The sequence below is a fragment of the Aythya ferina genome (genome assembly GCF_964211825.1).
Source record: "Aythya ferina genome assembly, chromosome: 8".
NCBI classification, from domain to species: domain Eukaryota; kingdom Metazoa; phylum Chordata; class Aves; order Anseriformes; family Anatidae; genus Aythya; species Aythya ferina.
This window is the reverse complement of record NC_140304.1, coordinates 29085392-29101404: the sequence shown is the minus strand read 5'-3', so window position 1 is coordinate 29101404 and position 16013 is coordinate 29085392. Positions and strand designations below refer to the sequence as shown.

At 41.6% G+C, this 16013-nt stretch overlaps 1 protein-coding gene across 19 annotated transcripts in view; it reads left to right on the top strand.

The window, feature by feature from the left end:
• DAB1 (DAB adaptor protein 1) overlaps positions 1-16013 on the top strand; it is a 402811-nt gene that overhangs the window by 348003 nt on the left and 38795 nt on the right. The window lies entirely within an intron of this gene.

The following is a 16013-nucleotide window of genomic DNA, read 5'->3' as shown; positions in this document are numbered from 1 at the left end:
ACTGATGTCAGGGAAAGGGGAAGGGCAACAGGAGGTGCATGCTCATAGCTGTGATTGCTTCAGGTGTCCCAGCGGAATTGTAAGAATTTCTCTCAGATCTGTAACTCCAGATCAGTGTGGTCATCATCACCACAACGCACTATGCTCCTCTTAGCAGCAATGACAGTCTGTTGTCAGATAAGCAGCAAACATGAGAATTTACAGTTTTTTATCATCACTGGTAGAAAATATGTATATTGTATGGAATCGGAGGTACAAGATATCTGAAAATTTGAGGTTGCTGTTTGAGGCTTCCAAGCAGCAACTTGCCCAGGTCAAGGAAGTTGCAGATGACCGTGTTGCATGCATTTATTTTATTTTTTGCCACAGAATTAGCATGTCTGATTTTTTTTTAAACTACTTTGAAAGAAGAAAATCTAAGCAAAACATTATACTACTTAGATATAAAGACACAACACACAAACTATTTTAATCCTAATTAGGAAGATTTTTACAGCAGTTTTAGCTCTGCCTTGAATTTTAAAAGGCTCTTGATTTAATCTTTTGAAAGATTAACTATTTAACATGGTGCCAGAAATAAAACCCTACTGATGATAGATGAAATTATCTTTGCCAGTTAATTTATATTATTAGAAAATCAATGTCATTGAGCTCACTGATACATAATACAAGCAGTTAGTGATGAAAAGCTCGTTTGGAAAGTGTTGTGTACAGCATGTGCAAAGTATGCATACAAAAGCAGTGTTTAGGAGAACGCTGCTGAGGTTACAGCCTGTGCTCAGAAGATAGGAAATGTCAGGATTAGGCTGCCAGTGCAGTCGTGGTTGGGTCCTCTAATATGCAGGCATTACAATAGTTTTTAATTACATGATGACATAACTTCCCTTTTTTGTGTGTGTTTTGTTAGAGACTATCAGTTTCACTCAGCTCACAGAGCAGCATTCACGTTCACTCCATGAATGGTATATTCATATTTTGTTTTCTTTTTCTTCCATGTTCAGCCTGCTGCCTTACTGCACTCTGTGAAAAGGGCAATAAGGCAGTAGTTACTTTCTGTTTAGTCTTTTCTTGGGGAAATAAAAAAGAATAAAGAGAGAGACTCGTCCTGCGGCACTGAGCTCTGTGTGTTTCACAAACATTCCGTTTATTTTCCTAAGATGGCACTGAGAAAAGGCAATGCGTTTAGAAATACAGGTATAGTTCATCCAAATTGCCTTTCCTGCAGTGTCCCACACACTCTCATATCTGCAGCTAGTGAGGTGGGGACATGACAAGTCTCCTTCGAAGATTTCATAACTTTGACACCCTGTACTCTAAATCTGACATAACTATATCATCCTTATAGCAACCCTGTCACTCACTCACTGAGGCATAGGCTGAAAGCTTTAAATCCACCTTCCAGATGTCTGCCCCTGAGCTGCTGGAGTGATGTACAGGACTATTGGCTTGTCATTCTTGAAACAGGACCGTGACAAAGGGATGCAGGGTGATTTTGCCATCAGGTTTTATGTGGCTTTTTGAAAGCAGGAGAGTCGTGATTTCTGTTCCAAGTTTTTGAAAGCCAACATGCATAGACTTCTCTGCCAGCCCCTCACAGTCACCATCCCTTCAGCTACATCCCCAGCTTGGCTTTCCCTGTGTCCCAAACCCAGTTTCACATCCCTGACCCACTCAGCCCATCCAGCCTGTAGTTGCCATCCCATTTGTGTTCCTGCTGGTAGCCACATGCAGCTCCAGCATCTCAGACACGTCAGCAGCATCAGCAAGAGACTGTGCTGGACACCGACAGGTGTCTGCTCTCTGAGCTGCTGGAGCACTCATGTTCCAAGGTGCTTGCTACAGCATGAGGCATGTATTTAGGGGATGCCCTTAGGGGTGATTACCTTAGGGGTGATGTGTAATGTCTCACTCATTTGGCTGTGGTTCATTGTGGTGTAATGCTAAGAGATGCGAGCTGTTGTAGCAGTAAATAAGACAATCAATGTAGGTTAACTTTGATATTTGGATGCTAACAACACTCTCAAAGAAAGCTGCATTATTGCTGTAAAGTAGAGCTTCCTATAAGGCAAAATAAGGACAATGCAATTGGGCAGTGCCAGGCACTGTTAATCTAATTCTTGACTTAGAAGCGATAGCAAAGCTCTCAGGCTGGTGAAACTGAAAATCAGAAATATCAGAAATCTTCTGATATCCACATAAACTTAATAGTTTATAAAGTTGGGAGACTGATGTTGAGATTTGTGCAACAGAGAGAAAAATATGCCCTCTCTAGGGAACAGCCTGGGCAATTTTACATGTGCTTTCTTCTCTTTTAACTGCCCTCTAGTCCTCTGCCAAGGCTCCCTCCCTTAGTTGTATTTCTGTAATTTCGGGATTCCCAAAAGAATGTTTTGGGTCACAGTGCTCATTTGTTGTTTGTTTAGAAGGGCTACTTAGCTCTCCAGAATGCCCTTTCTTAGTTTTTATCATTTTCTATTGCTGTCATGTCTGCCACAGTGGCAGTCTGATGTGACATAAAAGAGAAAAAAATATTCTGAAGAAATGTAGGCTTCTGTATGTTAGTATCTTGTACGCTACTATTGGATTTTAATTTATCACAATAAAAAATCAATTTGTAGCTCAAAACTAGCAAATTTTTTTAAAATTGGCAATGTCATAGCTGACTTCATACAAATGATTTAGGAGAATTGCTCCATAATTCATTACAGATGAAGGTCTGTACGTGGGTTACTACTGAAAATCATAAGCATGGCTTTTCCCCCTGTACGTTACAGCTCTGATGGGTTACAGACATAATATTCATCAAATAATATTGATTTTAATAATGTCATTATTCGAGCTATCAGAAATTCTGCCCTTTGAGTAAATTTATCCATGAAGGGAGGTTTGGCTGAAAATGGAATAACATTTGGGAAGAATTTATCTCACCAAGAAAACCTCAAGGATTTGCTGTGAGTTTGCACTGCAGACACAAGGCAACTTTGTGCATCTGTAGCACTGCAAAAGGAATTCCCTAAATAACACACAGCTCATATATTCCTTAATTCTGTTCCATTGATTAGTCTAAACAAGCTTCTTCATACACTTTTCAGATACTAGTCAAGGTATTTAGAAAGCCATAGGCAAGGCTCTGCTCAGCAAAGCTCACCCTGTAAGTCTGCAGTTCGTGCACCCTGACTAACTCAGCTCCTGCTCAGTGTCAGATGCAAAAACAAACAAAAAAAGCATTTTGGAACGTGTTCCATGTTCTTCCGTTTAAAAAAAATCCTTCAAAAAATGATGATTGTATAGGAAAAAAATCAGTGAAATTGAGCATTAGCAATAGATCCAGTCTGGCTTTTCATCTTATGATGAAGAGCAAAAAGGATGACCATCTCCCTACACCATTGTGCTGCTGTTAAACTTCCAAAATTAGCTGTGTAATCCAAAATTGCATTTAGTTTGACTAACAGGATGCTCTCCTGCTGCGTGCTAAAAATAGTCCTTACACATGGGCTTTGACCCTTTTTTTCTTTTTTTCTAATAAATGTACCCTTTTTTCTTCTATTTCTTGTGAGCCATCCGTACCATTTCACTTCTCCAGAATCCATTTTCCAAATATGCACATAATTTTAAGGGAAGATATGATCTTACTTAAAATTTAAAAACCACCACACTTATTACTAAATCCAAACTTTTTCTACCCAGTGCTACTTTGGGGATTTCATGCCTGCATGTTGTCTGAAAATAATTTTTGCCCATTTGTTCTGCTGTATTCCCCCTACACCCTGGTGCCATCTCAAGATGTCATCTTTCAACCAGCGTACCACACAAGCTGAAATATGCGCTGCACTCGTTGGCTTTCATAGGAGTGCTTTTATATTTTCAAAAGGATGCTCTGCAGAAGGCAAAAATGCAAATAGTTGCATTATGCTATTTAATATGCTCCTTTTCAGGGTGGAGCCTGGCGGTTAATGTGCTCCTTAGAAAGCAACAAACCCCATAACTCTCCATATAGCAGGATATGCACCATTTTTAAAGGACCATCATTGTTCATTAGCTATTTATGAGTATTATTTTGTTAATCACACACATCAGGCTATCTCCCTGTGATAGCTTAGTAATGCTTCATTAGACGTGCATGACTAATATGGTCTCTGTAAAGAGGCTGTAATTGTCTCATTGTTTATTAATGTAACAATAAATCTTTGTTTACTGTAGGTTACTTTACAAAAATGTATTTAAGAACAAGAATTTAATTCTGTAAAATACTAGGGAAACCATTTTCTTCTGCATTCATGTAATGAGGTATGCTTTTAAATTCATGCTCTAATTGCAAAACCCCGTTGACTTTGATGGAAAACCCAGACACTGTAAAAGAGAATTATGTCAAAAGGAAAAATTTACAAATTGGCTTTAAGTGAAGAATTATTTCTGTTGAAGTAAAATTCTGTGTCAGCTCATGGGTATGGAAATTACCCGAATATACTGCAGTGTATATCTCTATATAAGCTATATACTGCTACACATGAAATATCTAGATGCAGCAGTCATCCAGACATCCTATATCAGAACCGCTTTTGTTTGTGAGAAATACTGTTAATATACGGACTGTAACCCAGTCTATGAAGATGCCAGTCACTTCACCAGTTTTTTCTTATTTTGTCATACGCAGCACCCCAAGAGTGAGTTTCATTTTCATTCTCTCTTGTACACTTGGGAGTATCAGTTGTTCAGAGATGCTGACCCGTATCTTTATGAAAACACAGGGCTTGGGCATAGCCTGTGGGTTTGTAACATTTCTGGGAAAACCGTAGATGTCTGATTGGGTTACAGTTTTGCAGAGAAGTGTTGCAGTGTGTTACTCATGTTTTATGAATTTAATCTGTAGCCATTTTCTGCCAGTATGAAGTTCAGGAAGGAAAACTGTGTACACACACACATATATATATATGAATTCCATTTGTCTTGTCCATCCTTTATTCTAACCTATTGTCTTTTAAGACAATTATGTGAATCTCATACAGAGCAGGGTTTACCTGTGTAAGCGTTACTCTATGAATAAGACCTCCCTGTTTGTGCTAGGGGGACCAGATCTCATCTGTAGCATTTTGTGCAAAAGCAATGCATTTGTCTTTTCTTGCTGGCTGCAGAACTAATGACTGCAGTTTTGTGCTGATAACCCCAGTATTTGGTGCTCTTCTCCATTTGACGAGAATAGGGTTAATTATGCTGATAGATTGCTAACAGGACAGCTAATGTTGGCTGAAAGAAAATTTTAGCAAGATTAAAATTCTCACTGTTGGCAGAAGATCCCTCATTTAAAATGTACCAAAGGTACTTCTTGACTTTGCTGGAAATCTGTTGGTTCTGGCATCTTTGACCAGAAATCGAGGTACGATTATGGCTCTGTAATTATTCCTTGAAGCACATGTGCTGGAGCAGATGAAATGTCAAACTGTCAAGTTTCTATCACTGAACGTCTCCAAATATTTAAAAATAGAAATAAAAGAAGGAACTTGTTTTATCTGCTTCGTACTTGCTCTGCAGTGAGCAGGAGAGAGGATATCATCTGCTCAAATCAAATCTCCCCATCTTCTTCTGCTCAAATGTTGACCTGTCCTTCCAGCCCTCTCCCTGCATGTTTAGCCATCAGATCAAGCTTAAGATGGCTAAAACAGGCCTTTTAATCCTGACTCCCAAAGGTCTTTCTCTGACCTTCTTTTTTGAGTGCAGAGGAAAATATCAGCATCATCTATTATTTAGCCCTGTAAACTCAGCAGCCTGCTTGACTCAACCTTGTTTTCAATTGCCACATCTAGGGCAACTCCAGATCTTACAGATTCCTCGTAGCTACTCTGAAATACAGCACTTATTGCCATGCTTACAGTTATGTACAGTTCTGCCTCTCTTCATCTCATGTCTCAATTGTTATCCTTTTCTCTGTCCTTGACAAATGTGACTTTTATTTTGGGAATCTGTCGTGACTGCCAAGATTGCTGTCTCAGCTTATTGTTTTGATCATGTCATGCTTCTCTTTGTATTCCTATGCTGAATCTGCCTTGTCTGTTTTATCAACCCATAGCCTGTCTGTTTTCGTTTCCAGGCCCTTCATGGCTCCTTTACTCTTCATCCTCATCCAAGGAGCCATTCCACAGTGCCAGCTTTCATCATCCATTTATTCAGCTCTCAAATAAACAACTCTGAGCCTCTCCCCATCCTGTCCATCAGACTTTGGGGGAATTCTTTGCAAATCTTCATCCAGTACTTCGGTATTTTTCTTCACATTTTTCCTTAAAGCACCCCTGTGCTGGAAACTCATTAAACTCCACGTCTCAGAGGTGCACCAGGCACGGCACTGCCAGCCGGACAAGGGAAGGGGTTGTCCTGCTTTGCTCTGTGCTGCTGCGGCCTCACCTCGAGTACTGTGTGTGGTTTTGATATAAGAAACACATAAATTGATTAGAGAGTGTCCAAGGCAGGACTGCAAAGCTGGGGAAGGGTCTGGATGGCCAGATGCACCAGGAGCAGCTGAGGTCCCTTGTTATGTTCAGCCCAGAGCAAAGGAGGCTGAGGGGAGGCCTCAGGTGCTTGGCACTTCCTATCTGTGTGTAAACGTGAGTGCTAAGACATAGCATTTACTGTTTTACATGTAGTAAATAAATCTAATTAGGATACGGCCCAGTAGGTAACTTAAAAACCCTGCATATTGCTCTGACAAGGTATTTACAGTCTCATGATATTTTAAAAGGGAAACAATAATACATTTAATAAATAACATCTGACAGTTAGCAAAATGTAAATGTCAGGAGAACCTACCTCTATAATTACATCCCTTATTGACTATTGTAATTCATTTCTTATTGGCCTTCCCAACAGTGCCCTAGACAGTTTAGGTAGTTCAGAGTGCTCCACAGGGATTTTTAATAGCCACAAGCTTGTGGAGATACATTGCATACATGCTCAGTTTGCTGTATGAAGACTATAAAAGCCTTATATATTATGACAGTTTTGTCACTCTGAGGAAAAAAAAGAACCCAAAAGGTAAAACTCAGGTGTGATTTTGCACATTGCAAAGTCGGAGTGTTTTTGGATCTGGAGCTTTGGTTTGAATTTTCTCTTTCTTCCTAACATAAAGAGTAAGGCTGAAATTTCTGTCCCTTCTCTCATTTGGAAATGCTCTGATCTTCAGCTGAGCTCTGCCTTCTTGTAGTGAGTACCCACAGGAACTGCCTTCACATTTTTGACACCATCTGGCATGCAGATCAAATAAAGCTATTCGAGGCATTTTATCTAAACTGAAATAATTTGTTGGAATTTATTGTAATTTTATTTTTCAGCGTGGAGAGGATAAACATTTGATTGCTTTCCAAAAGGCAGAAAATCAGATTTTTATGACTTACTGGTGGTCTCATTTGGCTGTATAAGTCCTCCTGTTGTTTAAGCCAAACACCCAGCAATAGACTTAAACTCATCTGGTTTTAACATTTGGTATGCTAATACAGACTATGGGGGCAATTTTACTAAAAACTGTAAAGTCAGCATAAAAATGTTTGTTCTTATGGATCCTATTATATAGTGGGGCTTCATTGCATCCTTCCAGTGAGGATGCATAGCAAAACAATCAAAGTCCCATAACAAAAAACTCACAGTACAGAGTTATGTTTTTGTTTGTTTGTTTGTTTGTTTTTGCCTGTAATCTCTTGCCTTCCTTAATTCAGATAAATTAAGATACGAAAGCCATGTAGTAGTCTCACAGACTCCAACATAACTGTATTCCTTTTCTCCAGCTGCAATTTGTCCTGTAGAAGAGCACCCAAAATGCCATCGCTTGTGGGGAGATACTCACAGGTACTGGTAGTTCAAAGCCAGGTTAACGCATTACACACTAGAAAAAAAATTGCAGGCCCATTTTCAGCACACGCAGAATTATAATGGCTGAATTTCAAACTGCTCAGGAAAGGATTTAGTGAGAGAAATGCTGACATAATAATAGAGCAGGCCACCGAGATGCACTAAAACTGCCCCGGAGAGCGGCGGGGGACCTTCAGCAGGTGCCCTAACAGAAAGTTACGTCCCCCTTTGAAATCCTCGGTGCCTTCCTCTTTGAGATGTCTGTGAAGCATTACACCCCGGGTGTGCCGGTGATTTTCCTTTCTATTCAGTGCATTTTAGCCGGTGGGCTGCTCTGCAATTTTCTGGTTTGCCCTGGTAATAGCAATACTGCGGGCGGCGCGTCTGAATTTCTGTGCGGACTTGTAGGCTGTTTAACCTCGCCTATTGCTGGTGTCAAACGCCCGGGAAACAGATGACCTTAGCTGTCAGCGTAATGGGATAGGAAGCTACAGGAAGGTTTACTTTTAAAGTTACCTGGAGTTTGCGGGATGATAGTAATAGAGCTCTATTGGCAATAAAATCGCTGGATGATGTTCTGCCCTCGGGATCACATCTGTGTTTACAGGGAAGTCAGCAAGAGCTTTGTTCAGCCTGATAGTCCGGGGGGACAAGTAAATGCCTTTTCTTCCGCCTAGTTTATGTAGTAAGTGTCCCTGTGGAAGGAGAAGAGAAGAAAGGATGCTGGCAGCCACTGGATGCTGATAGTTGTTGACAGTTCCCAAACACAAATACCTTATTTTGTTCCTGTCCCTCAGTTAAATAAGTAATACCTTTCAGATACCGATAGATCTTTGATTAATATATAAATAACTGTTCATAGAAGTTGTCTTCCTAAGTGAGATAATTATCCTCACAACTTTCCATCTGTTTTATCCACTGTATCCTCAGCATGCATGCAAACACATATCGCGGAGCCTGAGGGCTGGAGCTACATCTCCCGGTGAGCTACCCAGTACCTGGTGGCAATGTGGCATTACACATCCCGGCATTGCAGCACTCTTCTGGAACAAGCAGCATTTAGTGGGCTGTCTCTGCTGTTAATACTTCTTAGCCTTTGTGTTCCCATCCTAACTCAGCATCACTGTACTCCCAGCAAAGCCAGCAGCAGCATTGTGCAGACTTGGAAGGGAGTGTTGTGAAACAGATGAGGCAGAGCACTCATTCATCATTGCTTTTGGAGATTTCAGTTAGGAGAAGACTAAACCTAAACATTCAGCCTCCATTACAGGAAAACAAGCAGGGGAGAAACAGTTCTGGGCATGAAACTGTGCGAATGGGAGCTTTGGGACTCTCTTTTGGATGGAAGGGAAGAACTTGTAAAATGCTTCACTGCTTGAATTGAAATGTAGAACTGCTGTAACACAACGGGACAAGGACCTACCGAGCACAACTCCAGAAATTCCTACCTCAGAATAAGGCAGTAAAAACCACCCCAAATCAAGCCTAAAATTACATGAAAGGTCTTTGTTCCTTTTAAAGTCTCTTTGAGGTTTGCCTTTTATATTTTATTTCATTCTTGTCTTCAGAGCTCCAGTACTACACACATTCACGTTGAGTTGCTCTGGATGTTTTATATCCTCAGTTAAGTGTCTGCTGTGGGACCTGAGCAAAAGGAAGGAGCGGCTTGTTTATGGGATTATCTGAAGTTGGTTTATACATGCAGTTGTAACTCACAGAAAAAGGTATCCTCTCTTTCTTTGTAGGAAGGCTGAGTATAAAATGTCATGGAGTGCCGGCGTGGTGTTTATGAGCGGGGTAGGTAGTTTGAATTCTAAGGATTTTACTCGAGTCACTTGTACTGCACAGATACGTCCTTTGTAGAGGGACATCCAGCAGCTCAGACACCTTAACTGTTTGGAGTACAGAAAGAAAAGAACTCAGATATTTCTCATATGCAAACCGGTGTCTGTGTTGGGGAATCTTTTAGTATGTGTCCTTTAGCTGGTACTGTGTAGTTATATGCTGGCCACTAGAAATTTAAGCCATGAATGATGAGGAGTTGAGCTGAGTGGATTTTGCCCAGTCCCGTACTGTGCCATTTGAAACCGATCTGTCAGTGCCCAATACAGGTAGGATTTCTTGCTAGTATGCTTCAGTTTATTTGTAGCTATGAAATCACTTTTGTGTTTGAAAGATATAAAATATTGCATCTTATACACTTCTCAACTTTTCTTGCTTTCATTTTTGGCTGGTTCAGGAACATGACGTGTTGGTTATATGCAGTTCATGAGTTCGTAAGGTCCTTTCCTATTCTTATTCTGTGTACATATGCTTTCCCTCAGCCCTATTTAAAGTCTTATTAAATTGGTAAAAGTATTTGACGTATGAACAGATAAATATGAACTAAATTCCCCTTGTCTTTTTCCCCTATTACAGAGAAGTTCATGATGTTATGAAATTAGAATTATGGTTAAAGTTTCTGTTTTGATGACTATCCACTGCAACTTGAATTTTAGTATTGCCAATATGAGTGGGATTTTTGTAATCTTTGTAAGCTCTGCTTTACAGAGTTTCTGTGACAAATCAAGAGCATCAGAGGCTGGTTTTCAGCAACAAGCTTTTCAAATCTGGATAGGTTGATCTGGATAGGTTGGACCGATGGGCTGAGGTCAACTGCATGAAGTTTAACAAGGCCAAGTGCCGGGTCCTGCACCTGGGGCGCAATAACCCCAAGCAGAGCTACAGGCTGGGAGAGGAATGGTTGGAAAGCTGCCAGGCAGAGAAGGACCTGGGAGTGATGGTGGACAGTCGGCTGAATATGAGCCAGCAGTGTGCTCAGGTGGCCAAGAAGGCCAACGGCATCCTGGCTTGTATTAGGAACAGCGTGACCAGCAGGGCTAGGGAGGTGATCGTCCCCCTGTACTCAGCTCTGGTGAGGCCGCACCTCGAGTACTGTGTTCAGTTTTGGGCCCCTCGCTACAAGAAGGACATCGAGGTGCTTGAGCGGGTGCAGAGAAGGGCGACGAAGCTGGTGAGGGGCCTGGAGAACAAGTGCTACGAGGAGCGGCTGAGGGAGCTGGGCTTGTTCAGCCTGGAGAAGAGGAGGCTCAGGGGTGACCTTATCGCTCTTTACAGATACCTTAAAGGAGGCTGTAGAGAGGTGGGGGTTGGCCTGTTCTCCCACGTGCCTGGTGACAGGACGAGGGGGAATGGGCTTAAGTTGAGCCAGGGGAGTTTTAGGTTAGATGTTAGGAAGAACTTCTTTACAGAAAGGGTTGTGAGGCATTGGAACAGGCTGCCCAGGGAAGTGGTGGAGTCACCATCCCTGGAAGTCTTCAAAAGACGCTTAGATGTACAGCTTAGGGATATGGTTTAGTGGAGGGCTGTTAGCGTTAGGTTGGAGGTTGGACTCGATGACCTTGAGGTCTCTTCCAACCTAGAAAATTCTGTGATTCTGTGAAATCACAGTCTACAAGAAGAGAGTGGCTCATAACACTTACTAAATCTGAAGCACTTAGGACTTGAGGCAGTTAAAGTCAAAAAATACCTCCAAAGCTACTAGGAGTTGTATGAAGAAACGTCTTGTGCTGTTCATATAAATCAAAAGCATTTCAGGAGGTGAAAGATATTGGTGTAAAGGAACAAAAGAACTTTGTAAAAGCCGAGGTTTCTCTGAAGCAATTCACAGGCTGTAAAGATGAATGCAATAAAAGTACCGGGATGTTCAGTGACACTGTAACAAACTGTCTTATTATTGAGTATTGTGCTCCCTCAAATTTCAGATTTCATCAATAACAGTCTTACAAACTTCAGAGCATAACAGGAAAGAACACAAGTTATGGGAAGAGGTGCTATGCTTCGGCTGTGTGCAAGCTTTCGCTTGAGAGTAGAGAGGCAATGCTGGGATATTTATGGCTGTATTGATCTTCTGACTGTTTTTCACAAGGTGATGAGGTGGGTGCTAACAGGGAATACAGTTGAATAGATGCGTGATAGCCTTGGAAACACAGCAGTGGCCACTGGGCCAGCTGCCATCCCAAGGAATAAAATAATAACTTAATAAGCAAGTATTGCTGCTTGTACACTACATTGAAGTAGTGAAATGGCAAGGTAAGGCAGCATATTATAGTCTGTAGATGGTCTCAAACAGCTGAGGTGTTTATAGAACTTAAGGGACATATACAACCTAAAGGGGTATTGAGGATCACATTTGTTGCTTCTCGATATCCTTGTGCAAATCCTCCATTGTTTTAACCATCCTGGTAAAACAAAAACCATGTCTGACACAAAACCAATAAGAAAATAGTGCAAGGCTCATAGGAAGTCCAGCAGCACAGCTTTAGTGTAGCGCATTTGTTGTTCAAAAGCTCTGTAGAAATGTTTCCTTGCCCTTTAGGATTTTATTTGTCCTGGAATGATGTTTGCAAGTGCATATTTTAAGTATAACTCAGGATTAATGGTAATTGGACAAGGGCTTTATATTTAGCTAGCTAGTTTCACTGCTGGTACAATAAGAAATTGAAAAGTTGTTGAAGTAAAGATAGGAAATTGGCCATGTGTGCATTCCAGTTTTGTTTTGTTCCTTTCAGAAGTTCATATATCTAATAAATGGATCTTCTGCATGAGCAACTTAGCATTTGCTTTCGAAGACAATGAACAATAACTAAATTCATATCTGGTCTTTGTCAGACATTATTACAAATTATGAGAGCCAGACAGAAGTTTATTACCTTAGTGGTGTTCTGTTTCACAAATTAGGTTCTTTGAATATCCAGCTAGCTCAATGTTGTGGATCCATTCATCACAATTAGACCGCTGTGCTGGCAAAGTTAAGTCCTGCTAACTTAATTGACTAATGGTACACGCTGTGGGCCGTGAGTGAGGACAACTCCAGGCAAGTTGAGAGCATCATGGCATGTGCGCCTCGCAGAAAGCACAAACAAGGATGCCTCCATTTGTTCCCTTAAAAATTTGTTACTTTTACTCCCCAGTTTACACACAGGTGATAGTAGTAGTAGTAGTTCTTTGTCAAGCCAAAGAAACGGTAAGGATTAGCTCAGACTTTAGATGAGGCTGAAGCACACTTTTAAGCCATCTTCTTGAGCCCAGCCAAACAGGCTCTTACCTCGGGTACTTTCACTAAGTGCTTGTCTTCATGTAGGCTGAATTGAACTGTGCGGATTGAGCCTAGTACAGCACTTCACTTGAAGACTGGCTTATCTTTAAACATACAATTATGCTCGCTGACTTTTGTCCTTCCTGACTCAGCGGCACGTTCCCCTGTAAGCTGGAGCAAGTCACATTACCTGGTTTTGCTTCAGTCTCCTTGGCTGCAGGAAGAGAACAGTTCTTACGAGATTTTTTTTATTATTATTATTAAGAGGAAATAAAATTTACACATCTTTTGGGTGCTTTACATAGATCAGGCCTTTAACTGCGTGTAACCTACAAGTGTGCTTTTCATGCTGTGTGTTTCCGTTGCAAAGCTTGTGCACTGAAATGCCTGTTAGGAGTTGGCACTTGGAAAAGTCTTTGTTTAGGTTATTGTCTGCAAAATCAATCTGTATGGAAGAAGCACAGGGATTAGACAGACTTATTTCTGTCTCATTGTGAGGACATGCTTCAAGGCTGCCATCTGAGAAGTCCAGTCAGGCTTGGGGTACCCCCCCAGAGCTTCCATTTTCCTTTCTAGCTCCTATTCTTGTATTTTTCAGGCAGAAAGTCCCTAACCTGTTTTTCACCTCAAGCTCCATGAGTGGCTTTGTATTGAAGGGATTTAGGGCTGGACTGTTCATTCTCCGCTGTGTAGCAGTTTGCATGTTTTCAGTCTCTTTCAGCAGAAGGGTACAATCACGTTCACACTCAAACTCCAGCTTCAAAAACCTTTCGGCAGTGTGTGCTGCAGTACCCCTATAGACTGTTACCTTGCGCATTATATGCTTCTTCTCACCCCATGCTGGTGTGTTTGGTTTATAGTCTTCCCTTTGCCTGTGAAAAACTGATTGTCATAGCCAGTGCCTGGCAGTGTCTCCCAGTCCTGAGCTCTTCAGAACTGCAAGAGGTTTTTCTAGTGGGTTTTGCTTTCCAGGTATCCATATATGACATTGGATTTTGAAAGCTGACCCCTTTTGTAGCATATGGCCTGGGTGAACTGCTGCCCTCTTGCCTTTCTAACCAATGGAACAAAATTCAAGTATTTGTTTGCATGCATCTTTGGAAAATGGATCGAAATAATATAGAAGAAAAACAATGATGAAAACCAGATGTCCAATTGCTCAGGAAGTGGCAAGAGTAGCAGCTGACAGAAGCACCATTGCAAGCACGTCTTGAGCACCGGCAGTGAACACGACCAGCTCATAGGTGTAGCGGAGTAACTGGTGTTGTGTCGGTACAGATCCAGCATGTCTGGCAACAATGAGACAAAACTCATCTGAGAACCACTCACGTGTTTTACAGTTCATTGTTTTCACTTAACGTGTTGCAGTAGACAATGGTAAATGTACTGTTACGCTTCTAGCTTGCTAAGCTTATTGTCGAGGCATTGCTGTAATTTTCCATGTTAGATTCAGGTCCTAGGGTTTGTTCAGTGCTCTTCCTAAAGGTATAAGCCGTGTTTTCCTAAAGTTGAGCAAACATGATGTGAGCTGGAGTATGGGGGAGGCAGACAGCCACATGAAAAAAAAAAAAAAAAAGTGTATAGAATTATTTTATTATGAATCTTCCAAGGATTTTGCAGTTTGGTGGGTAACGTTGTTGTTTGAGGGGCTTGATGTGACACACAAAATATGCTAATGCTTCTTCAGGTGGACTAGAAGGAAGAGCAATGCAGAGGGTGCTCAGGATGTCACACACATCCCAGCACTGATGCTGGGGCGATGCCCGGCTGCAGGCAGGCTCACCGTAACACGAGGCAAGAGGCTGTGCAGCTGCAATCCCAGTGCAACTTGTCCTTACAGATGTGATGCTGTGAATATACGGATATAAAGTGGTACAAGTGTCTTGCTCTGGGTGGGGCAGTGCGTGTAGGAGGCTTTGCAGCTCACAGATGGTTTTTGTTGTGGCTCTTAACACGGCGCCCCAGGCTCCACTAAATAGACAACCTCATTAAAAGAGAAATAGCAATGGTAAAGCAGTGACTTTCTCATGCCATCTAACTCACATATTTGACATGATTGCTGGGCCTTCCAAGTACTTAATTGATTGACTTAATTGATTTAGTGGCACTGGAGGCTACAGCATGGAAATAAAGGGGCAAGATGAGGATAAGGGGTGAAAAAATTTATGGTAGGTGCCAAGTGGCCTGAGGGAAATTAGAAATGCTACAGATCTCAGAGGTAGCTAAATCAATTCAGTGTGATGTACAGGGGGCGAGCGGGGGGAAGAGGAGAAGCAGGGGATGGAGAGGAGAAGAGGAGAGAAAATAAGCATGGCTGGAGAGAGACGGACGAACGGACAGGGAAGAGTGCGGTGCTGGCAGGTGCTGGGGCTGTCCCTGGTGCCATTGTATTTAGCCTAAAAAGAACAACTATTGCTCCCTGTGACTAGCTTAGTTGTCCAATATGAGGCTTTATCAGTGCTTGCATTTTAAAATCTTCAGTGTTTTCAAGTGGCTGAAGTCACGTGAGACCTAAAATAATGCGGAGGAAATACAGTGGATTTTTTTTAACAAGTGAAGCTTAAATGTTAAATTACTTTCTAATCTGTGCAATATTTAATTGACTGTATTGAACCATAATACAAATTAAGTCTTCTCTGTAATTTGTTCTGCCGTGCTGCAGCCCTCTGAACAATCTGATACCTCGCGTAAGACTTGGTGAATGGCTCCTAGCAGCACTCAGCAAAGATGCAGTAAAAACATCAAATAGCATGTGATGGAATCCATCAGCCTGTGCACGTAGGGGTGTCATAAACATCTCCGAGCTATGAAATACTTCTTTTATATGCCTTTGACCCACTGGAGACAGGATTAAGTCATGTTAAAACCTTGAAGATGAAAAAAAAAAAAAAAAGGCTGGGGAGAGAGAGGCAGATGAGCTTGTGAATATTGACTGCTGAGCACTGACCAGCAGTTCTGCTGTAAGCAATTTTATGTGGCTCTTGTTTCATTTCCTTCAGAGGCTGGTGAACAGCTTGTCGAGAGGGTGGCTACGTGTAAGCACTTCCAGACTGAGTGGTGAAGAAGCCATTTCTATCAGTGG